Source organism: Phyllobates terribilis, unplaced genomic scaffold, assembly GCF_046119375.1.
Source record: "Phyllobates terribilis strain yellow unplaced genomic scaffold, ASM4611937v1 Scaffold_236__1_contigs__length_3049075, whole genome shotgun sequence".
Classification (NCBI taxonomy): domain Eukaryota; kingdom Metazoa; phylum Chordata; class Amphibia; order Anura; family Dendrobatidae; genus Phyllobates; species Phyllobates terribilis.
Window position 1 is genome coordinate 479762 of NW_027362996.1, and position 23022 is coordinate 502783.

Genomic DNA, 23022 nt, shown 5'->3' on the forward strand with positions numbered 1-23022 from the left:
TATCGCTTCTCGGCCTTTTGGCTAAGATCAAGTGTAGTATCTGTTCTTATCAGTTTAATATCTGATACGTCCCCTATCTGGGGACCATATATTAAATGGATTTTTAGAACAGGGAGATGGAAAAAGAGCTTGCTCTGTCCACTCCACGCATTGACCTGGTATTGCAGTATCTCCAGGACCGGTGCACCCCTTCTTTAATGCAGTTTCTAAAATCAGAAAGAATTGAATTCAATGTTTTTTGTTCATTTTGCTTGTTTGTCGGATTTGGGGATGGACTCTTTGGCTTTGCTTTTCTTCTCCTCATTGGATTTTTCATGTTCAAAGTTGCAGAAGCCAGATTACAAGCTCATTTTGGTTCAACTTCAGCAACTGTGCATTGCATTGCCATGTAATGTGATGCAATGCTATCTTTCTAGCTCTCCCTTTTTACTTCCTTTTGGATAAACAGACATATTAGGCAAGCATTTTGGAGCTTTCACCTAAATAACTACAGGTGGTGAGATAAGCTGCACAATATAATTGACCTTTCAGTATATTGTTGCACACACACCATCTATTTAGCAAATGCCCTTGTTATCAACAGCAGCCTTTTAAACTCACCTGAGCTAACAGGTATGTGCGCTGGTTACTCTGCTGCGCTTAAAATTTCTTTTTTGGTTTGCTACAATGCCTTTTCTGAAACGTTGTCTCCTTCTGCTGGAACACTGACTTCTTTCATTTAATGCCTGCAGACTATAAAAGAGAACCCAACCCAAAAAGTTTGGTTGATTAGTCTGTGGCATTCTGTTAAACTGTTGCTTATGGCGGTCTCTGTGAGCTTCTCAGCGACATTCAGCCAGCCAGGTATCCTGCCTGCAGTAGATGGAATGTGGCAATGGAACGCTGGCTGCGCGTGTCATAATAGGCTCTGAGCCTTTATATACCTGTGCACAGCAGCAGCCACCTTCAGTCTGCTGCTGGACAGCCAGCAGCAGCAGCAGCAGGAGAGGTATGTAATCAGGAGCCCTCCTGCTAAGGGTAGACAGCTGCTCGTTCCACCCCACAGCCCGCCTTAATTGGTTCTCCTCCCTTCCAACGGTGTTGAGGCGGGTGGGAACAGCAGGGGGTGAAGGTGCTGTGTTTAAAGAGGTGGAGTTATGCAGATCTAAAACGCGTGGATTGCAGCAGCAGCCAGCCGAAAAGTGCAGGCATGTAAGGGATCTAGAGGTTGACAACATGTCTTCTTAACGGGAGTCCAGGAGCTCATCTCCACAAATGGACTTTTCAGGATCCTTGGGTGGCTCCGTAGTTTGAAACCAATTCTGGTTATCGCTTCTCGGCCTTTTGGCTAAGATCAAGTGTAGTATCTGTTCTTATCAGTTTAATATCTGATACGTCCCCTATCTGGGGACCATATATTAAATGGATTTTTAGAACAGGGAGATGGAAAAAGAGCTTGCTCTGTCCACTCCACGCATTGACCTGGTATTGCAGTATCTCCAGGACCGGTGCACCCCTTCTTTAATGCAGTTTCTAAAATCAGAAAGAATTGAATTCAATGTTTTTTGTTCATTTTGCTTGTTTGTCGGATTTGGGGATGGACTCTTTGGCTTTGCTTTTCTTCTCCTCATTGGATTTTTCATGTTCAAAGTTGCAGAAGCCAGATTACAAGCTCATTTTGGTTCAACTTCAGCAACTGTGCATTGCATTGCCATGTAATGTGATGCAATGCTATCTTTCTAGCTCTCCCTTTTTACTTCCTTTTGGATAAACAGACATATTAGGCAAGCATTTTGGAGCTTTCACCTAAATAACTACAGGTGGTGAGATAAGCTGCACAATATAATTGACCTTTCAGTATATTGTTGCACACACACCATCTATTTAGCAAATGCCCTTGTTATCAACAGCAGCCTTTTAAACTCACCTGAGCTAACAGGTATGTGCGCTGGTTACTCTGCTGCGCTTAAAATTTCTTTTTTGGTTTGCTACAATGCCTTTTCTGAAACGTTGTCTCCTTCTGCTGGAACACTGACTTCTTTCATTTAATGCCTGCAGACTATAAAAGAGAACCCAACCCAAAAAGTTTGGTTGATTAGTCTGTGGCATTCTGTTAAACTGTTGCTTATGGCGGTCTCTGTGAGCTTCTCAGCGACATTCAGCCAGCCAGGTATCCTGCCTGCAGTAGATGGAATGTGGCAATGGAACGCTGGCTGCGCGTGTCATAATAGGCTCTGAGCCTTTATATACCTGTGCACAGCAGCAGCCACCTTCAGTCTGCTGCTGGACAGCCAGCAGCAGCAGCAGCAGGAGAGGTATGTAATCAGGAGCCCTCCTGCTAAGGGTAGACAGCTGCTCGTTCCACCCCACCCCCCGCCTTAATTGGTTCTCCTCCCTTCCAACGGTGTTGAGGCGGGTGGGAACAGCAGGGGGTGAAGGTGCTGTGTTTAAAGAGGTGGAGTTATGCAGATCTAAAACGCGTGGATTGCAGCAGCAGCAAGCCGAAAAGTGCAGGCATGTAAGGGATCTAGAGGTTGACAACATGTCTTCTTAACGGGAGTCCAGGAGCTCATCTCCACAAATGGACTTTTCAGGATCCTTGGGTGGCTCCGTAGTTTGAAACCAATTCTGGTTATCGCTTCTCGGCCTTTTGGCTAAGATCAAGTGTAGTATCTGTTCTTATCAGTTTAATATCTGATACGTCCCCTATCTGGGGACCATATATTAAATGGATTTTTAGAACAGGGAGATGGAAAAAGAGCTTGCTCTGTCCACTCCACGCATTGACCTGGTATTGCAGTATCTCCAGGACCGGTGCACCCCTTCTTTAATGCAGTTTCTAAAATCAGAAAGAATTGAATTCAATGTTTTTTGTTCATTTTGCTTGTTTGTCGGATTTGGGGATGGACTCTTTGGCTTTGCTTTTCTTCTCCTCATTGGATTTTTCATGTTCAAAGTTGCAGAAGCCAGATTACAAGCTCATTTTGGTTCAACTTCAGCAACTGTGCATTGCATTGCCATGTAATGTGATGCAATGCTATCTTTCTAGCTCTCCCTTTTTACTTCCTTTTGGATAAACAGACATATTAGGCAAGCATTTTGGAGCTTTCACCTAAATAACTACAGGTGGTGAGATAAGCTGCACAATATAATTGACCTTTCAGTATATTGTTGCACACACACCATCTATTTAGCAAATGCCCTTGTTATCAACAGCAGCCTTTTAAACTCACCTGAGCTAACAGGTATGTGCGCTGGTTACTCTGCTGCGCTTAAAATTTCTTTTTTGGTTTGCTACAATGCCTTTTCTGAAACGTTGTCTCCTTCTGCTGGAACACTGACTTCTTTCATTTAATGCCTGCAGACTATAAAAGAGAACCCAACCCAAAAAGTTTGGTTGATTAGTCTGTGGCATTCTGTTAAACTGTTGCTTATGGCGGTCTCTGTGAGCTTCTCAGCGACATTCAGCCAGCCAGGTATCCTGCCTGCAGTAGATGGAATGTGGCAATGGAACGCTGGCTGCGCGTGTCATAATAGGCTCTGAGCCTTTATATACCTGTGCACAGCAGCAGCCACCTTCAGTCTGCTGCTGGACAGCCAGCAGCAGCAGCAGCAGGAGAGGTATGTAATCAGGAGCCCTCCTGCTAAGGGTAGACAGCTGCTCGTTCCACCCCACCCCCCGCCTTAATTGGTTCTCCTCCCTTCCAACGGTGTTGAGGCGGGTGGGAACAGCAGGGGGTGAAGGTGCTGTGTTTAAAGAGGTGGAGTTATGCAGATCTAAAACGCGTGGATTGCAGCAGCAGCAAGCCGAAAAGTGCAGGCATGTAAGGGATCTAGAGGTTGACAACATGTCTTCTTAACGGGAGTCCAGGAGCTCATCTCCACAAATGGACTTTTCAGGATCCTTGGGTGGCTCCGTAGTTTGAAACCAATTCTGGTTATCGCTTCTCGGCCTTTTGGCTAAGATCAAGTGTAGTATCTGTTCTTATCAGTTTAATATCTGATACGTCCCCTATCTGGGGACCATATATTAAATGGATTTTTAGAACAGGGAGATGGAAAAAGAGCTTGCTCTGTCCACTCCACGCATTGACCTGGTATTGCAGTATCTCCAGGACCGGTGCACCCCTTCTTTAATGCAGTTTCTAAAATCAGAAAGAATTGAATTCAATGTTTTTTGTTCATTTTGCTTGTTTGTCGGATTTGGGGATGGACTCTTTGGCTTTGCTTTTCTTCTCCTCATTGGATTTTTCATGTTCAAAGTTGCAGAAGCCAGATTACAAGCTCATTTTGGTTCAACTTCAGCAACTGTGCATTGCATTGCCATGTAATGTGATGCAATGCTATGTTTCTAGCTCTCCCTTTTTACTTCCTTTTGGATAAACAGACATATTAGGCAAGCATTTTGGAGCTTTCACCTAAATAACTACAGGTGGTGAGATAAGCTGCACAATATAATTGACCTTTCAGTATATTGTTGCACACACACCATCTATTTAGCAAATGCCCTTGTTATCAACAGCAGCCTTTTAAACTCACCTGAGCTAACAGGTATGTGCGCTGGTTACTCTGCTGCGCTTAAAATTTCTTTTTTGGTTTGCTACAATGCCTTTTCTGAAACGTTGTCTCCTTCTGCTGGAACACTGACTTCTTTCATTTAATGCCTGCAGACTATAAAAGAGAACCCAACCCAAAAAGTTTGGTTGATTAGTCTGTGGCATTCTGTTAAACTGTTGCTTATGGCGGTCTCTGTGAGCTTCTCAGCGACATTCAGCCAGCCAGGTATCCTGCCTGCAGTAGATGGAATGTGGCAATGGAACGCTGGCTGCGCGTGTCATAATAGGCTCTGAGCCTTTATATACCTGTGCACAGCAGCAGCCACCTTCAGTCTGCTGCTGGACAGCCAGCAGCAGCAGCAGCAGGAGAGGTATGTAATCAGGAGCCCTCCTGCTAAGGGTAGACAGCTGCTCGTTCCACCCCACCCCCCGCCTTAATTGGTTCTCCTCCCTTCCAACGGTGTTGAGGCGGGTGGGAACAGCAGGGGGTGAAGGTGCTGTGTTTAAAGAGGTGGAGTTATGCAGATCTAAAACGCGTGGATTGCAGCAGCAGCAAGCCGAAAAGTGCAGGCATGTAAGGGATCTAGAGGTTGACAACATGTCTTCTTAACGGGAGTCCAGGAGCTCATCTCCACAAATGGACTTTTCAGGATCCTTGGGTGGCTCCGTAGTTTGAAACCAATTCTGGTTATCGCTTCTCGGCCTTTTGGCTAAGATCAAGTGTAGTATCTGTTCTTATCAGTTTAATATCTGATACGTCCCCTATCTGGGGACCATATATTAAATGGATTTTTAGAACAGGGAGATGGAAAAAGAGCTTGCTCTGTCCACTCCACGCATTGACCTGGTATTGCAGTATCTCCAGGACCGGTGCACCCCTTCTTTAATGCAGTTTCTAAAATCAGAAAGAATTGAATTCAATGTTTTTTGTTCATTTTGCTTGTTTGTCGGATTTGGGGATGGACTCTTTGGCTTTGCTTTTCTTCTCCTCATTGGATTTTTCATGTTCAAAGTTGCAGAAGCCAGATTACAAGCTCATTTTGGTTCAACTTCAGCAACTGTGCATTGCATTGCCATGTAATGTGATGCAATGCTATCTTTCTAGCTCTCCCTTTTTACTTCCTTTTGGATAAACAGACATATTAGGCAAGCATTTTGGAGCTTTCACCTAAATAACTACAGGTGGTGAGATAAGCTGCACAATATAATTGACCTTTCAGTATATTGTTGCACACACACCATCTATTTAGCAAATGCCCTTGTTATCAACAGCAGCCTTTTAAACTCACCTGAGCTAACAGGTATGTGCGCTGGTTACTCTGCTGCGCTTAAAATTTCTTTTTTGGTTTGCTACAATGCCTTTTCTGAAACGTTGTCTCCTTCTGCTGGAACACTGACTTCTTTCATTTAATGCCTGCAGACTATAAAAGAGAACCCAACCCAAAAAGTTTGGTTGATTAGTCTGTGGCATTCTGTTAAACTGTTGCTTATGGCGGTCTCTGTGAGCTTCTCAGCGACATTCAGCCAGCCAGGTATCCTGCCTGCAGTAGATGGAATGTGGCAATGGAACGCTGGCTGCGCGTGTCATAATAGGCTCTGAGCCTTTATATACCTGTGCACAGCAGCAGCCACCTTCAGTCTGCTGCTGGACAGCCAGCAGCAGCAGCAGCAGGAGAGGTATGTAATCAGGAGCCCTCCTGCTAAGGGTAGACAGCTGCTCGTTCCACCCCACCCCCCGCCTTAATTGGTTCTCCTCCCTTCCAACGGTGTTGAGGCGGGTGGGAACAGCAGGGGGTGAAGGTGCTGTGTTTAAAGAGGTGGAGTTATGCAGATCTAAAACGCGTGGATTGCAGCAGCAGCAAGCCGAAAAGTGCAGGCATGTAAGGGATCTAGAGGTTGACAACATGTCTTCTTAACGGGAGTCCAGGAGCTCATCTCCACAAATGGACTTTTCAGGATCCTTGGGTGGCTCCGTAGTTTGAAACCAATTCTGGTTATCGCTTCTCGGCCTTTTGGCTAAGATCAAGTGTAGTATCTGTTCTTATCAGTTTAATATCTGATACGTCCCCTATCTGGGGACCATATATTAAATGGATTTTTAGAACAGGGAGATGGAAAAAGAGCTTGCTCTGTCCACTCCACGCATTGACCTGGTATTGCAGTATCTCCAGGACCGGTGCACCCCTTCTTTAATGCAGTTTCTAAAATCAGAAAGAATTGAATTCAATGTTTTTTGTTCATTTTGCTTGTTTGTCGGATTTGGGGATGGACTCTTTGGCTTTGCTTTTCTTCTCCTCATTGGATTTTTCATGTTCAAAGTTGCAGAAGCCAGATTACAAGCTCATTTTGGTTCAACTTCAGCAACTGTGCATTGCATTGCCATGTAATGTGATGCAATGCTATGTTTCTAGCTCTCCCTTTTTACTTCCTTTTGGATAAACAGACATATTAGGCAAGCATTTTGGAGCTTTCACCTAAATAACTACAGGTGGTGAGATAAGCTGCACAATATAATTGACCTTTCAGTATATTGTTGCACACACACCATCTATTTAGCAAATGCCCTTGTTATCAACAGCAGCCTTTTAAACTCACCTGAGCTAACAGGTATGTGCGCTGGTTACTCTGCTGCGCTTAAAATTTCTTTTTTGATTTGCTACAATGCCTTTTCTGAAACGTTGTCTCCTTCTGCTGGAACACTGACTTCTTTCATTTAATGCCTGCAGACTATAAAAGAGAACCCAACCCAAAAAGTTTGGTTGATTAGTCTGTGGCATTCTGTTAAACTGTTGCTTATGGCGGTCTCTGTGAGCTTCTCAGCGACATTCAGCCAGCCAGGTATCCTGCCTGCAGTAGATGGAATGTGGCAATGGAACGCTGGCTGCGCGTGTCATAATAGGCTCTGAGCCTTTATATACCTGTGCACAGCAGCAGCCACCTTCAGTCTGCTGCTGGACAGCCAGCAGCAGCAGCAGCAGGAGAGGTATGTAATCAGGAGCCCTCCTGCTAAGGGTAGACAGCTGCTCGTTCCACCCCACCCCCCGCCTTAATTGGTTCTCCTCCCTTCCAACGGTGTTGAGGCGGGTGGGAACAGCAGGGGGTGAAGGTGCTGTGTTTAAAGAGGTGGAGTTATGCAGATCTAAAACGCGTGGATTGCAGCAGCAGCAAGCCGAAAAGTGCAGGCATGTAAGGGATCTAGAGGTTGACAACATGTCTTCTTAACGGGAGTCCAGGAGCTCATCTCCACAAATGGACTTTTCAGGATCCTTGGGTGGCTCCGTAGTTTGAAACCAATTCTGGTTATCGCTTCTCGGCCTTTTGGCTAAGATCAAGTGTAGTATCTGTTCTTATCAGTTTAATATCTGATACGTCCCCTATCTGGGGACCATATATTAAATGGATTTTTAGAACAGGGAGATGGAAAAAGAGCTTGCTCTGTCCACTCCACGCATTGACCTGGTATTGCAGTATCTCCAGGACCGGTGCACCCCTTCTTTAATGCAGTTTCTAAAATCAGAAAGAATTGAATTCAATGTTTTTTGTTCATTTTGCTTGTTTGTCGGATTTGGGGATGGACTCTTTGGCTTTGCTTTTCTTCTCCTCATTGGATTTTTCATGTTCAAAGTTGCAGAAGCCAGATTACAAGCTCATTTTGGTTCAACTTCAGCAACTGTGCATTGCATTGCCATGTAATGTGATGCAATGCTATCTTTCTAGCTCTCCCTTTTTACTTCCTTTTGGATAAACAGACATATTAGGCAAGCATTTTGGAGCTTTCACCTAAATAACTACAGGTGGTGAGATAAGCTGCACAATATAATTGACCTTTCAGTATATTGTTGCACACACACCATCTATTTAGCAAATGCCCTTGTTATCAACAGCAGCCTTTTAAACTCACCTGAGCTAACAGGTATGTGCGCTGGTTACTCTGCTGCGCTTAAAATTTCTTTTTTGGTTTGCTACAATGCCTTTTCTGAAACGTTGTCTCCTTCTGCTGGAACACTGACTTCTTTCATTTAATGCCTGCAGACTATAAAAGAGAACCCAACCCAAAAAGTTTGGTTGATTAGTCTGTGGCATTCTGTTAAACTGTTGCTTATGGCGGTCTCTGTGAGCTTCTCAGCGACATTCAGCCAGCCAGGTATCCTGCCTGCAGTAGATGGAATGTGGCAATGGAACGCTGGCTGCGCGTGTCATAATAGGCTCTGAGCCTTTATATACCTGTGCACAGCAGCAGCCACCTTCAGTCTGCTGCTGGACAGCCAGCAGCAGCAGCAGCAGGAGAGGTATGTAATCAGGAGCCCTCCTGCTAAGGGTAGACAGCTGCTCGTTCCACCCCACCCTCCGCCTTAATTGGTTCTCCTCCCTTCCAACGGTGTTGAGGCGGGTGGGAACAGCAGGGGGTGAAGGTGCTGTGTTTAAAGAGGTGGAGTTATGCAGATCTAAAACGCGTGGATTGCAGCAGCAGCAAGCCGAAAAGTGCAGGCATGTAAGGGATCTAGAGGTTGACAACATGTCTTCTTAACGGGAGTCCAGGAGCTCATCTCCACAAATGGACTTTTCAGGATCCTTGGGTGGCTCCGTAGTTTGAAACCAATTCTGGTTATCGCTTCTCGGCCTTTTGGCTAAGATCAAGTGTAGTATCTGTTCTTTTAAGAACACAAGAGCTACGATCTACACTTGACGAGAGCGATCGAACTCGGAAGGAGAAGAGCTTCGGATCCCAGCTGACATCGGAGAACGAAGGCGGATATCGGTGGGAGGAAGAAGCTCTAAAGAATCCAGAAGAAGACGAAGACTCGGAGAAGAATCGGGCTGTCCTGTGGAATCTTCGAGGAAGAAAATCATCGAGACAAAGACCTTTCGGGGAATTTGTCCAGAACACGACGGGAGAAGAATCTGCATAGCTCCACCCATTCCGGGAAGAGTTCCAGATCCAGCTCCAAGAAGTAACTGCAGGAGGAAAGCCATGGCAAGCGCTGCGAGGAAGGCCGAAAAGAAGAGCCTGGAGCTGGGGACAGCCAGGAGGGCCCAGCCAGGAGCCGATTCTGACCCCAAGGACTCTGCCTCCACGACTGGCCAGCAGAAGGGACCCCAGAAGCCCCGCCACGAAGCTCCAGCCCTGGAGCCATGGATGCGGCAGACGGTGGCCCTGAAGCTGAAGGAAGTGGATGGGAGGGTGCCGGACATGTCCTCGGACGTGTTCTGCCAGAAGATGCTGCTGGATCGAGGCTTCTCCAGGTCGGACACCCTCAGCATCCAGACCTTCTTGACGGGGATCTTCTTCGTCACCTTCGCCACTGTGAACACCTGCAGGAGGTTCTGGGAAATGGTAAGCGCAAAAGGACCGGATAATTCTTTCTCTGCCTTTACAGGTAGCTGCCCTATCCAGAGGGATGAAAGGAGGATCACGGTCTCCATGCGCAACCCGCACACCCCAGGCCAAGACATCTGTACCTTCCTGAGACGCTTCTGTTTGGTTGTGAAGGAACCCTCTCACATCCTGAATGGACTCGGCTTCTGGACAGGTAAGTGGTCGGTGACCGTTAGACTTCACAGGGACCTGGCGTACTCAGACGGACTTCGGCACCTGCCCCCGACATTCTCCCTGGGCAACTCCTACGGCCTCATCTATTACCCGGACATGCCGCGGAACTGCAGGAGATGCGGCAAGAACGGCCACGAGATGAAGGACTGCAAGGAGGATGCCTGCAGGATTTGTCGAGTGACGGGACACAGCTCGAAGGACTGCCCGAAGAAGACGTCCTGCAACCTGTGTGGGCTGGCGGCTCATCTGTACAAGGATTGCCCCAGGCGTGAGAGATCCTGGGCATCGGTGGTTGCGACGACCCCAGCTACGGAGGACAAGGCCCCGACGACCAGGCCTGTGAAGGTCAAGGACGCGACGACCAAGGCCCCAGCGGCCAAGGCCGAGACGACCAAGGCCAAAGCGGTCAAGGAGTCGGTGGCCAAAGCCCCAGCGACGGTCCCAGCAGCTCCGAAGCAGAAGAAAAAGTCAAAGGAGGGTAAGAGTTCTGTCACCCCTCTCTCGATCCCTCCCCCTGCCACCCCCGTCCAATCCCCCCCCACCCCGGCCACCCCTGCTGAGGATTCCACTTCCTCTTCCTCCTTCCCCTACTCCTCAGCAGGTGTCCTTTCCCCTGCCCCGGCAGCCACTCTCCCTCCCCAGACCATGGTAGCGGTGGAATTAACCTTTCCTCCACCCGCCGCTATCTATTCCGAGGAGGATTTTCCCCTTCTTGTCTCCCCAGTTCCAACCCGGGGAAAGAGGAAGGTGGAGGACAGCCCTGCTACTGAATCCTCCAAAAAGAAGATTCTGGATTTCGTAGGCGAAAAGGAGGATACCCTCCCTGAGCCAGAAGAGATGGAGCACATGGTTGAGACCCTGGTGGCCGAGCCAAAAGAGGAGGAACTGGTGGTCGCCGAGATCGAGGCCGCGCTGCTTGACCAGATGGAGGAAGAGGGCCTGCTGGTGATCCCGTCACCAGCAGTCAACACCGACGAGGGACCACCCGACCGGAGTGGTAACTAAGGTGTATTGCCTGCGCTAACTTTTTCTTTTTTCCCTACATGATGGCTAATATTAACTTATTTTCCATTAATGTCAGGAGCATCAAGGACAAGTTCAGACGTCAGACTATTTATGCCTTCCTTACTTCCCAGTTGTGTGATGTTTATATGTTGCAGGAATGTTCCCTTCCCTCCTCTAGGTCCTTCAAACATCTGGCCAGGGAGTGGTCCCACGGTCCATCCTACTGGTCCGGTGGGGGTGACTGCAAGTCTGCGGGGGTCGCAATTCTGATCAGGGGGGGCGCATTCACGCTTGAGTCCGTCCAGGAGCTCATCTGCGGCAGGGCTCTTGTTGTAGATGGCAACTGGGCGGGAGAACCTGTCAGGTTCATCAACGTGTATGCGTCCCCACTGAAGAATGAGCGTTTGGAGCTTTTCCAGACCCTGCGGCTTCAGCTTGCCACCACCAGGACCTTAGTGATGGCCGGGGATTTCAACTGCCCCATCGAGGAGGACGGTCGTAGTTCTGGCACATCTGCCAAGTTGGACATCACGTCCAAGCTGCTCATCGAGATGGTAACCGAGGCCTCTCTTCAGGACGTGGTGAGCTCCATGGGGAGAGGCTCCACGAACTATTCGTGGAGCCGACCCTATGGCTCACTCCGCTCCAGGATTGACTTTGTGTTCACCTCTCGGGCAGTCAGGCAGAGTAGGCACTCGATGGTCTCCTGCTTCTTCTCCGACCACAGAGCCATTCACTTACAAGGTGTCCTCGGCGACGGTTTTCCGTCCGGCCCCGGCTCCTGGAAGCTGAATTGTGCTCTGCTGGCTCAGGATGAAGTCGTGGAGGAGCTGAGAGCAGCCTACGCAATGTGGCAGTCCTACAAGGGTAGCTTCCAAACAGTCTCTGATTGGTGGGAATATGTTAAACTTGAGTTTCGCTGTTTCTTTCAGGCCAAGGGTCGACAACAGGCGTGTGAGAAGAGGAGGGACTTCAGAGGGCTGCAGCGCGAGCTGCGGTCGCTGCAGGACCTTCTTCACTGCGGCTGGGACGTGAGGGAGGAGCTGGAGGAGACCAAGAAGAGCCTGAAAAGGCACTTTGAGGAGGAGTCCAAGCGAATCATCTTCCGTTCCAAAGTGGAGAATCTGGAGAAGGGTGAGAAATGTAACTCATTCTTTTTCAGGAAACTTCATGCCGGTCACACGCCCCTGAACGAGCTGCGAGACGAGAGCGGAAACATGCGACGTGGGAAGGAGGACGTGATGAGGGTCGTCAGCGACTTCTACAGCGAACTCTACTCCCACAAGACTACCGACCCCGATGCTGCTGATAAGTTCCTGTCAGGTATCACTAACCATCTTGATCCTGCAGGCACGGCAGCCTTGGACAAACCTCTGATGGTGGGCGAATTGCTCTCTGCCGCTAAATCCTTTAGGACCGGCAGGACCCCGGGCAGTGATGGTCTTCCAGCGGAGCTCTATGTAGCGCTGGGAGACCTCATCTGTCCGGACCTGTTGGACCTGTACGAGGAGATGGTGGTGGAGGGTAGAATGCCTCCATCTTTGAGGGAAGGAATGGTCACGATCCTGTACAAGCGGAAGGGAGAGAGGTGCGACCTGAGGAATTGGCGTCCCATCACTCTGCTCAACGTGGACTACAAGATCCTGGCCAAGACGATGGCGACACGACTTAAGACGATCATCGGACGGATCATCCACCCGGACCAGACCTGCGGCATCCCTGGACGTCGCATCGCAGACAGCCTTGCTCTCGTGCGGGACACGGTCGAGTACATCAAGGTCCGCCGCGCACACGCGGCCCTGGTCTCCTTGGATCAGGAGAAGGCCTTCGACCGGGTTTCCCACGAGTTCATGGGCCGAGCTCTGCACCGGTTAGGTTTGGGTAACATGTTTTGTTCGTATGTCCGTCTGATGTATTTTGATATCCACAGCTCGGTGTTGGTGAACGGCTGGAAGACTGACCCCTTCCCTGTCCTCTCTGGGGTCAGACAAGGCTGCCCTCTATCACCTCTTCTTTTTGTTTGTGTTATAGAACTCTTCGCAGAGGCTATCCGGCAGAATGGAGAGATCAGAGGGATCACCGCACCGGGTCCGGGACGACACGAGGTCAAGTGCTCGCTCTACATGGACGACGTCACCGTCTTCTGCGCTGATCGTGGTTCAGTCGACGCCCTCGTCCAGACGTGTGAGAGGTTCGGCCGGGCTTCAGGGGCCAAAGTCAACTGCAGGAAGTCGGAAGCCATGCTCTTCGGGGATTGGCAGCCGGCCTCCTCCGCCCCCTTCCCCTTCAACATTCAACCGGATTTCCTCAAGGTGCTGGGAGTCTGGTTCGGGAAGGAAGGAGCGGCCCTCAAGTCCTGGCAAGAACGCTTGGCCAAGGTGAAGCAACGGATCGGACTCTGGAGCCTCAGACACCTCACTTGTGAGGGTAAGGCACTCATCCTGCGTAATGAGGTCCTGCCCGTCTTGCAGTACACGGCGCAGGCCTGGCCCCCACACGTCACTGTGTGCAGGGCCATTACCAGGACAGTGTTTCACTTTGTCTGGGGATCCAAGATGGACAGAGTCAGGCGGGCCGTCATGTACAAGGAGCCTCGCAAGGGTGGGAAGGGCGTTCCAGATATCCCCACCCTCCTGCGATCCTCTTTTGTGTGTGATTGTGTCCGCCGGACTTTGCAAGTCAAGAATGGCTCCGCGGGCAGGTCCATGTCTCGCTTCTTCCTGCTTCCTCTTTGGAGGCGACTCGGCTGGGACAAGTGGGACAGCTCCTTCCCCTACAACTGGACGACGCCATGGTTCTACGGAGACGTCGTTCGATTTGTGGGGGAGCATCAACTGGAGGGACTCAAGCCCGACTTGTGGAAGCCCAAAACTATCCACAAGCTAATCAGAGCCAAGGATGACGTGGAGAACATCACAGGACTTCACCAGGACACGCTGGAGACTGTGTGGACAAATGTGTCGTCTGACAGGCTGACCAACGGGCACAAGGACTTGTCGTGGATGGCGATTCAGGGCGGACTGCCCGTCCGGTCATTCATGCATGCCCGGAACCTGTGCAAGACCCGGTACTGCCCAAGGTGCCCCTTCGTGGAGGAAACATCTTTGCACACTTTTTGGGACTGCGGATTTGCACAGCGCCTATTGACTGCACTTGAGGACGACCTGAGGAACTCTGTCCCCAGGGCGAGCCTATCGCACCATTCTGTGCTTTACGGACTCTTCCCTGGGGTTCATACCGTCGGAGCCATCCAGGAGGCTTGGCGCCTTATGAACTGCTTCAAGGATGCCGTTTGGGTCGCCAGGAACCGGCTCATCTTGAGGAGGGAGAGGATGTCCATCCAGGACTGCCGCAGGCTGATCCACAGCCTGCTCAGAGACTATTCCATCATGGACGGTCCGGAGGACGAGGACGAGGACTAAACCCCTCCTCCCCCTCTCCCCTTATGTGTCTTGTCTTTCAATAAAGCTTCGGGCCTGTGATTTTCCCCTCCCCATCCCCTTTTTCTCAATCCCCATCCCTTATCACGGTTCGTCGTACTGTATTGATTGACATGCTTTTCTTTCAGATTGAGTGTTTTGTGTAGCATAGGGGTGTGATGTGTCTAGTTAGTGCGTCGTATCCTCATGCTATGTAAATATGATGTAGAATTCTGTGTGTACTGGGCTGCGGCACTGTACACTGTCTGTTAACTTATTTTTTGTGCTAATAAAAGATATATTCAATCAAAAAAAAAAAATCTGTTCTTATCAGTTTAATATCTGATTCGTCCCCTATCTGGGGACCATATATTAAATGGATTTTTAGAACAGGGAGATGGAAAAAGAGCTTGCTCTGTCCACTCCACGCATTGACCTGGTATTGCAGTATCTCCAGGACCGGTGCACCCCTTCTTTAATGCAGTTTCTAAAATCAGAAAGAATTGAATTCAATGTTTTTTGTTCATTTTGCTTGTTTGTCGGATTTGGGGATGGACTCTTTGGCTTTGCTTTTCTTCTCCTCATTGGATTTTTCATGTTCAAAGTTGCAGAAGCCAGATTACAAGCTCATTTTGGTTCAACTTCAGCAACTGTGCATTGCATTGCCATGTAATGTGATGCAATGCTATCTTTCTAGCTCTCCCTTTTTACTTCCTTTTGGATAAACAGACATATTAGGCAAGCATTTTGGAGCTTTCACCTAAATAACTACAGGTGGTGAGATAAGCTGCACAATATAATTGACCTTTCAGTATATTGTTGCACACACACCATCTATTCAGCAAATGCCCTTGTTATCAACAGCAGCCTTTTAAACTCACCTGAGCTAACAGGTATGTGCGCTGGTTACTCTGCTGCGCTTAAAATTTCTTTTTTGGTTTGCTACAATGCCTTTTCTGAAACGTTGTCTCCTTCTGCTGGAACACTGACTTCTTTCATTTAATGCCTGCAGACTATAAAAGAGAACCCAACCCAAAAAGTTTGGTTGATTAGTCTGTGGCATTCTGTTAAACTGTTGCTTATGGCGGTCTCTGTGAGCTTCTCAGCGACATTCAGCCAGCCAGGTATCCTGCCTGCAGTAGATGGAATGTGGCAATGGAACGCTGGCTGCGCGTGTCATAATAGGCTCTGAGCCTTTATATACCTGTGCACAGCAGCAGCCACCTTCAGTCTGCTGATGGACAGCCAGCAGCAGCAGCAGCAGGAGAGGTATGTAATCAGGAGCCCTCCTGCTAAGGGTAGACAGCTGCTCGTTCCACCCCACCCCCCGCCTTAATTGGTTCTCCTCCCTTCCAACGGTGTTGAGGCGGGTGGGAACAGCAGGGGGTGAAGGTGCTGTGTTTAAAGAGGTGGAGTTATGCAGATCTAAAACGCGTGGATTGCAGCAGCAGCAAGCCGAAAAGTGCAGGCATGTAAGGGATCTAGAGGTTGACAACATGTCTTCTTAACGGGAGTCCAGGAGCTCATCTCCACAAATGGACTTTTCAGGATCCTTGGGTGGCTCCGTAGTTTGAAACCAATTCTGGTTATCGCTTCTCGGCCTTTTGGCTAAGATCAAGTGTAGTATCTGTTCTTATCAGTTTAATATCTGATACGTCCCCTATCTGGGGACCATATATTAAATGGATTTTTAGAACAGGGAGATGGAAAAAGAGCTTGCTCTGTCCACTCCACGCATTGACCTGGTATTGCAGTATCTCCAGGACCGGTGCACCCCTTCTTTAATGCAGTTTCTAAAATCAGAAAGAATTGAATTCAATGTTTTTTGTTCATTTTGCTTGTTTGTCGGATTTGGGGATGGACTCTTTGGCTTTGCTTTTCTTCTCCTCATTGGATTTTTCATGTTCAAAGTTGCAGAAGCCAGATTACAAGCTCATTTTGGTTCAACTTCAGCAACTGTGCATTGCATTGCCATGTAATGTGATGCAATGCTATCTTTCTAGCTCTCCCTTTTTACTTCCTTTTGGATAAACAGACATATTAGGCAAGCATTTTGGAGCTTTCACCTAAATAACTACAGGTGGTGAGATAAGCTGCACAATATAATTGACCTTTCAGTATATTGTTGCACACACACCATCTATTTAGCAAATGCCCTTGTTATCAACAGCAGCCTTTTAAACTCACCTGAGCTAACAGGTATGTGCGCTGGTTACTCTGCTGCGCTTAAAATTTCTTTTTTGGTTTGCTACAATGCCTTTTCTGAAACGTTGCCTCCTTCTGCTGGAACACTGACTTCTTTCATTTAATGCCTGCAGACTATAAAAGAGAACCCAACCCAAAAAGTTTGGTTGATTAGTCTGTGGCATTCTGTTAAACTGTTGCTTATGGCGGTCTCTGTGAGCTTCTCAGCGACATTCAGCCAGCCAGGTATCCTGCCTGCAGTAGATGGAATGTGGCAATGGAACGCTGGCTGCGCGTGTCATAATAGGCTCTGAGCCTTTATATACCTGTGCACAGCAGCAGCCACCTTCAGTCTGCTGCTGGACAGCCAGCAGCAGCAGCAGCAGGAGAGGTATGTAATCAGGAGCCCTCCTGCTAAGGGTAGACAGCTGCTCGTTCCACCCCACCCCCCGCCTTAATTGGTTCTCCTCCCTTCCAACGGTGTTGAGGCGGGTGGGAACAGCAGGGGGTGAAGGTGCTGTGTTTAAAGAGGTGGAGTTATGCAGATCTAAAACGCGTGGATTGCAGCAGCAGCAAGCCGAAAAGTGCAGGCATGTAAGGGATCTAGAGGTTGACAACATGTCTTCTTAATGGGAGTCCAGGAGCTCATCTCCACAAATGGACTTTTCAGGATCCTTGGGTGGCTCCGTAGTTTGAAACCAATTCTGGTTATCGCTTCTCGGCCTTTTGGCTCAGATCTGTAATGGGTCTAGTCATTTGGCTGTCTGTGCGTTAACTCTTGTCCCTGTGGCATCGCCATTTTATGGCTTAAGTCACTTGCTGCTATAAGGAGTTGGCCAGTAGACACGACTAGCGATAATGGGACGCATTCGATACGCTGGGCCCGGTGAGGCTCGAGTGAAGTTTGGAACCCAGATTGATGTGGAAGAAGGCAAAGAAGGAATCTTTACCCTCAGCTTCGTGGTGAAGGAGATTTTGTTTGGACTCCTTGAAGTGAAGAAGGAAGAAATCTTGTGCCTCCAGCAATTCAAAAGCAAGTATAATCTTGTATTTACTTCTATGGCTGTTTGCAACAATTTCTATGATTGTTTGAAAAAGAATCTGGACAATCAATATTTGGATGGGCTGACTTTTGTCATCTTGTATTGCTCCAAAGAGGTACCTCTGACTGTTTTCATGTACAACCCACATGTGGACTTGGCTTTGATTTATGCCTTTCTAAATAGGCACTGCTATATTACCAAGGTGGCAGTAAAAGTCATGAATGAGGAGGAACTATGGACCGGTAAATATCGTTTCATGGTCAAGTTCCGGGAAAGTCCTGATGAACCAGGGGGTATACATTATCCTCCATCAAATTTTTCCATTGGGAGTGAACGGGGTTACCTGTTCTTCCCCAATGCGCCCAGGTTTTGTCGTCATTGTAGGAGGTATGGCCATACTCAGGAAGCATGCGACATCAGACAGATTATTTGCAGGAAGTGCAATGAGGTGGGTCATTCTTCCAATAATTGCAAAAATGAAATAGTCTGTAATCTCTGCGGAGAGAAGGGGCATGCCTTCAGAGACTGTATATTCCATCCTGGTTCATATGCAGGGGCAGCGGGAAGGGGAAGGAGAAGAAATGAATCTCCTGCACCCACAGCTACAACTCCGACTGCTCCAACTCCGACTGCTCCGATATCTACTCTGGCTTTCCTGGATGAGGAGGAGGCTCGGGTTGCTTTTCCAGAACTGGTTCGTGTGAATGTAAGAGGAAATATGGAGCTGGCACCTGAGCCACCGGTGCAGAGGGCCGCGTCTGTGGCTTCAGATGTCAGTGAGTCTGAGACAATAACTGATGATCGTATAGGCATGGAAGTGGCCCCGGTGGAGGATCTGGAGGCTGAAATTCCAGACATGATGGTTACATTGCAGGGGGAAGAGGAGTCTGATCTGACCAGAACACCGCATGTGGCCTGGAGCGATGTCGTTTCTGACCTTGAGGAGGAGGGAGGTCAGGGGGACTTTGACCCCCAGCGGCGGGATTATAGTTCAGATGAAGATGGAGGCGCTTCAGTGAAGAAAAAGAAGAAAACTGAACCATCCTTTTCCCCTTTAAGTGACTGCAGTGTGAGTCCAGCCCGGGTGTACCCTACTGCATCCGATCCCCAAGATGTGTCTTTTTTGGGGGAAGGCACAAACTACGATATCTGCACGTCCAGCGTCCTACCCCCAGAAGGGTTAGGATGATGTACAGGTGGGCATGTTGTCGTGACCTGCCACATCAAATTAATAGATGGGTGCCCAAGTTGCTCTCAGCATCTTGTCGCTAAATGTTAGGCTGATTAAATCTGAGTCGAGAAGAGTGGCAATTTTGGACTACTTGAGCAACTTGGATGCGGACGTATACTGTGTCCAGGAGTGTGGGATCTCCGATCCCTTAAGTGAAAATGCATGGCCTTTAGGTCAAAGTGTGTGGTCTGGTTCTGTATGTAATAAAAATTGTGGGGTAGGTGTTTTGGTGAAGGGTTATAGTGTTAAGATAGAAAGTTACATGGTGGTGGAGGCGGGGAGGTGTGTAATATGTAAGTTAAATTGTAGGGGGTGGAGGGTTAGGGTGGTAAATATGTATGCACCAATAGATAAAGGGGAGAGGCTGGAAATTTTTGAGAAATTATGTTTTTTTTTATCTGGCAAAATGCCAATAATTTTTGTTGGAGATTTCAATTGTGTGACGGAGGGGGATAAGATGGATGTTACAGGTAAAAGACTCAAGAGTCTTGTGGCGGATTTTTCCTTACAGGATGCTGCGGAAGTTTTTTTAGGTAATCCACCTCCTGCGACCTATAAGGCCGACAGGGGAGGAATAGAGTCTAGAATAGACCGTATCTTCTTTTCTTCACAAAATGTTATTTGTAGGAATTTCCAGCAGGAAGATGTTCCCTTCTCTGACCATGTGTGTTTGAGGGCACGTCTAGAAGGTAAGATTTCCTTTGTATATGGTGGTGGCGTGTGGAAACTTAATGTGCGTTTGCTGGAAGATAATAGGATCATGCGTGATTTTAGGCGAATGTATGTTAGGTGGAGGGATAAAAAAAGTGATTTCAGGAATGTGCTTGAGTGGTGGGACTGGATGAAGAGTGAGATTGTTTTTTTCTTTAGAAAAAGGGGCAGGAGGAAAGCAGCAATGAATAGAGCAAAATTTAATGATTTAAGCTCTAGACTGGAGTGGCTGAGGAAGTTAAGGATGATTGGAGTGGATGTGGATGTTTTGATGTGTCAAGTGAAAGAAGAGATTAAGAAATATATTGAGGGTAAAGGGAAAGAAATTATTTACCGTTCTAAGATTGAACATTTGGAGAAAAATGAGAAATGCACAAGGTTTTTTTTCAAAAAAGTTTTTGGGAAGAAAGTAGATATGGATGAGGTGGTGAATGGTGATGGGGTGTGTGTGAGTGGGAAGGATGTGATGCAGGAGGTGGTGTTGTTTTATAAGGAGTTGTATGGGGAAAAATGGGTTGATGATAGGATGTTGACTGATGCTTTGGGGTGTTTAGAAGGTTGTTTGGGTGAGGATGAACGTGAAATATTGGATGATGTAATTGTGTTGGATGAAGTTAAAAAAGTGGTGATGTCTGCGAGTAAGAATAAAACACCTGGGAAGGATGGACTGCCCGTGGAGTTATATGTTAAGGAATGGGACACGATGGGAAATGACTTATTGGAGGTGTGCCAGTATATGTTCACGGAGAATATGTTGAGTGAATCTATGAGAGATGGGGTGGTGGTTTTGGTTCATAAGAAAGGTGATAAAAAGGATTTGGGGAATTGGAGGCCAATCACCCTTTTGAATGCAGACTATAAGGTGTTTAGTAAATTGTTGGCTAGCCGGATGCGGGAAGTGATTGGCGGTGTGGTGGATGAAGATCAAGTGTGTGCAGTGCCTGGGAGAAGTATGACTGAAAATTTGGTGTTGTTGCGTGATGTGATTGGGGATTGTATGAGTCGTAAGCAGAAATGTTTATTGTTTTCGGTTGATTTTGAAAAAGCTTTTGACCGTGTGTCACATAGCTTTATGTTTAAGGTTTTGTCTAAGATGGGTTATTCCAGGAATTTTGTAAACTGTGTTAGGAGTTTGTATTGTAATGTTTCAAGTGAATTTTTGGTGAATGGGTGGTTGAGTGAGAAAGTGAGAATTAAATCAGGAGTGCGTCAGGGGTGCCCTATGTCCCCTTTTTTGTTTATTAGTGTGATTGAAGTGTTGATGTGTATGGTTAGGAAGGATAAGGTTATGAGAGGTGTGATTATTCCTAGGAGTAATGGAAAGGATGTGAGAATTCTAGGTTACATGGATGATGTAGTGATTGTGAGTGGGAATATGGCTGCGATGAGTAGGGCAAGGTTGATATTAAGTTTGTTTTGTAGTGTCTCAGCTTTTAAGGTCAATTGGACTAAGAGTTCCTTTAAATGTTTTGGTGAGAGGAATGTACGGATGGATGGTGTGAGGTGTGAGGATGGTGCAATAAAGGTGCTTGGGATTAAGTTTAATGATGATTTGAAAGGAAATGAGAGTTGGGAAGATTGTGGGGTGAGAGTGGTGCGCAAGTTGAATTTTTGGCGAATGAGAGAATTAACTCTGACTGGGAAAGTTCTGATTATTAAGGCGGTTATTTTGCCTATTTTGTTGTTTGTTGCGAATGTATATCCTGCTGCTTTTAAGAAAATTAGGAAAACTGAGAAATTCATCTTTAATTTTCTTTGGGGAAGTCGCATGGAGAAATTGAAACGGAAATATGTCTATAAGTTATGTGTAAATGGTGGTTTGGATTTTCCAAATATTGATTTCTTTTTAGGGATTAGTTACGTGAAAATGGTGGTGGTGGTTCTAGGGAAAAGTAATAAGTGTGCTTATATGATGAAGTATTCGGCTGGATGGATGCTTTATGGCTTAAAGTGGGTCAAAAGGGATGCTAGAGTGCCTGTTGCTTTTAAGTGTCCTGTATGGTATGGTTGTGTTGAGAAATTTGTAAGGAAGTATGATTTGTTGTCCGTTAACATGAGTGATTTTAGGCAAAAGAAGAAAGTCATTAGGATGGTGCGTGAGCGTGAGGTGGTATGTAATATCAATGGGTTGAGAGGGGAGGAAGTAACCGAGATGTGGAGAAAATTAAGTATAGATGGTGTGACTAACAGACAGAGAGATATCGCTTGGATGATATTGCATGACATTTTGCCTGTTAGAGATGTGCAAAAGAAGAAGGATTTAGTTAAATCTGAGGTATGCCCGAGGGATGGATGTGGTTTGAGAGAGCATGTTAGACATATGGTATGGGATTGTGATTTTGCATATGATGTATGGAAGGGTATAGGGGGACTTTGCAAGGAATTGGTGGGTGTAAAGTATGTTAATTGGAAACTTGCTATGTTTGGGATGGGTGCATGTAGTAGAATTAAGGATAGGATTTTATGGTTGTTGGTGGTGTGTGTAATTGAAAGTTTGTGGGATGCGAGGAATTTGTTAGTTTTTAAAAGGAAGAAAATGTCAGTTAATGAATGTTTGAGATTGATTCTGTCACGTATGTATGTAATATACCTCTGGGATCAGGAACGTGGAAGTATTATAGATGCTGAAGGGATCTGGAAGTTTAAAAAGTGGAGGTTTTTGGTAAAGTTTAATTAGTAGTGTATAATGTACCTGATGATAAGGTTTGGTTTTATTTTTGATTATATACCAAGTGTGATGAAAGGCTAAGTGTCAATGAAAGGCTTTTGTAAGTCGATTTGATTGAGCTTATGCTCCGGCCTATCTGATTTGGTTAAAAAAAAAAAAAATCTGTTCTTATCAGTTTAATATCTGATACGTCCCCTATCTGGGGACCATATATTAAATGGATTTTTAGAAAAGGGAGATGGAAAAAGAGCTTGCTCTGTCCACTCCACGCATTGACCTGGTATTGCAGTATCTCCAGGACCGGTGCACCCCTTCTTTAATGCAGTTTCTAAAATCAGAAAGAATTGAATTCAATGTTTTTTGTTCATTTTGCTTGTTTGTCGGATTTGGGGATGGACTCTTTGGCTTTGCTTTTCTTCTCCTCATTGGATTTTTCATGTTCAAAGTTGCAGAAGCCAGATTACAAGCTCATTTTGGTTCAACTTCAGCAACTGTGCATTGCATTGCCATGTAATGTGATGCAATGCTATCTTTCTAGCTCTCCCTTTTTACTTCCTTTTGGATAAACAGACATATTAGGCAAGCATTTTGGAGCTTTCACCTAAATAACTACAGGTGGTGAGATAAGCTGCACAATATAATTGACCTTTCAGTATATTGTTGCACACACACCAT

General features: G+C 46.9%; 9 non-coding genes and 2 pseudogenes across 9 annotated transcripts; all 11 read left to right on the top strand.

Annotated features, from left to right (window-relative positions):
* Position 1: 1 nt before the first annotated feature.
* LOC141217091 (U2 spliceosomal RNA) lies at positions 2-192 on the top strand. Its single transcript, XR_012285965.1, has one exon. It is a non-coding gene; the product is annotated as a U2 spliceosomal RNA (small nuclear RNA).
* Positions 193-1307: 1115 nt separating this feature from the next.
* On the top strand, positions 1308-1498 carry LOC141217093 (U2 spliceosomal RNA). Its single transcript, XR_012285966.1, has one exon. It is a non-coding gene; the product is annotated as a U2 spliceosomal RNA (small nuclear RNA).
* A 1115-nt stretch (positions 1499-2613) lies between these two features.
* Positions 2614-2804, top strand: LOC141217094 (U2 spliceosomal RNA). Its single transcript, XR_012285967.1, has one exon. It is a non-coding gene; the product is annotated as a U2 spliceosomal RNA (small nuclear RNA).
* Positions 2805-3919: 1115 nt separating this feature from the next.
* Positions 3920-4110, top strand: LOC141217095 (U2 spliceosomal RNA). The gene has a single exon (XR_012285968.1). It is a non-coding gene; the product is annotated as a U2 spliceosomal RNA (small nuclear RNA).
* Positions 4111-5225: 1115 nt separating this feature from the next.
* On the top strand, positions 5226-5416 carry LOC141217096 (U2 spliceosomal RNA). The gene has a single exon (XR_012285969.1). It is a non-coding gene; the product is annotated as a U2 spliceosomal RNA (small nuclear RNA).
* A 1115-nt stretch (positions 5417-6531) lies between these two features.
* LOC141217097 (U2 spliceosomal RNA) lies at positions 6532-6722 on the top strand. Its single transcript, XR_012285970.1, has one exon. It is a non-coding gene; the product is annotated as a U2 spliceosomal RNA (small nuclear RNA).
* A 1115-nt stretch (positions 6723-7837) lies between these two features.
* Positions 7838-8028, top strand: LOC141217098 (U2 spliceosomal RNA). Its single transcript, XR_012285971.1, has one exon. It is a non-coding gene; the product is annotated as a U2 spliceosomal RNA (small nuclear RNA).
* Positions 8029-9143: 1115 nt separating this feature from the next.
* Positions 9144-9221, top strand: LOC141216898 (U2 spliceosomal RNA; annotated as a pseudogene).
* A 5563-nt stretch (positions 9222-14784) lies between these two features.
* On the top strand, positions 14785-14983 carry LOC141216827 (U2 spliceosomal RNA). The gene has a single exon (XR_012285824.1). It is a non-coding gene; the product is annotated as a U2 spliceosomal RNA (small nuclear RNA).
* A 1115-nt stretch (positions 14984-16098) lies between these two features.
* On the top strand, positions 16099-16289 carry LOC141217099 (U2 spliceosomal RNA). Its single transcript, XR_012285972.1, has one exon. It is a non-coding gene; the product is annotated as a U2 spliceosomal RNA (small nuclear RNA).
* Positions 16290-22481: 6192 nt separating this feature from the next.
* On the top strand, positions 22482-22661 carry LOC141216789 (U2 spliceosomal RNA; annotated as a pseudogene).
* The last annotated feature ends 361 nt before the right edge of the window (positions 22662-23022 follow it).